The following is a 1,039-nucleotide window of genomic DNA, read 5'->3' as shown; positions in this document are numbered from 1 at the left end:
GCTCTCGCTGGTGCGTGCAAGAGCCATCTTACCACATTGGGTGCCCAGCATTCTTCCAGGTGGTCTCGGCCATCATTCTCAAACCCCACCCTCCTGCCTGGTGAGAAACTGGCTCTCCCTCTGGGTGCCTCTGCCCTAGGTGCGTGGCCCAGGTACATGGATCTGGGCACACCGTCTGGATGTGGTCTCAGTCTGTGTAGATGTTGAGGACCGCCCAGGACAACCTCACCCTAGGAGTGGAGAGGCAATTGCTGGCGTGGATGAAATGTTTGCCAGGTGCTGGGCTTAAGGGGGACTTTACATAGATCCATGTCCCCAAGTCCTTTGAAGTGCTACTGTTAGGTGCCTAGATTGCAGGTGAAGAAACAGGCACTGGTGGCTAGGTAGCATGCCCGAGGTCTGCGGACTGGTGAGCAGTAGGGCCAGGTTATAGATTCGGGGCATCCCAGCAGCACTCACACAGACAATGCCTAACAGGAAGGCAGTGCTCTGTCGGTGTGGGGGCACGTTCTTAGCTCACTGTCCAAGGGGACACTGTTGTTGGTAGTTAGCACAGAGTTGGAGCCAACTCCTGGCCACCCACCCATGTTACAGAGTAGAGCTGCGCCCTCTCGGGAGCAGATCACCAAGCCTGTATTCTAAGGCGTCTCTGGATGGGTCCCCAAAGGCTTACCAGTTTGCACCACCGATTGGCTCCCCAAACCTCCCCAGTACCTAACATAATAGTGAAGCCTAGCTTTCTCTCACACTGATGACGGCTCAGAAAACCCCATGGGGCAGCTCTGCCCAGCCACATGAGGTTGCTATGCTCTGGGATGGAGCCCTCAGCACCCACTTTCTGGTGTGACCCTCAAAACAAACCCTGCTAGGACTTGGTAAATTTGTGCTTCCCCTGCTACAGAGGAGGAAATGAAGGCCCCCACGGGATTAGCCTCACACACATGTTCATGGCAGAATTAGGAGGCAGATAGCAAAGCCAACTGCCACCTAGAGAGAGGACTGGGCAATTTTTCTGTCGCTGAGCCCCCTAGTCCTAGAC

At 55.2% G+C, this 1,039-nt stretch overlaps 1 protein-coding gene across 1 annotated transcript in view; it reads left to right on the top strand.

Moving 5' to 3' along the window:
- Window positions 1–1,039, top strand: part of BTBD11 (BTB domain containing 11) — a 198,419-nt gene that overhangs the window by 104,095 nt on the left and 93,285 nt on the right. The window lies entirely within an intron of this gene.

Source organism: Echinops telfairi, unplaced genomic scaffold (assembly GCF_000313985.2).
Source record: "Echinops telfairi isolate 266 unplaced genomic scaffold, ASM31398v2 ScPeMD7_2;HRSCAF=8, whole genome shotgun sequence".
NCBI lineage: Eukaryota > Metazoa > Chordata > Mammalia > Afrosoricida > Tenrecidae > Echinops > Echinops telfairi.
The sequence above is the reverse complement of the archived record's forward strand: the minus strand, read 5'-3'. Positions and strand labels throughout refer to the sequence as shown.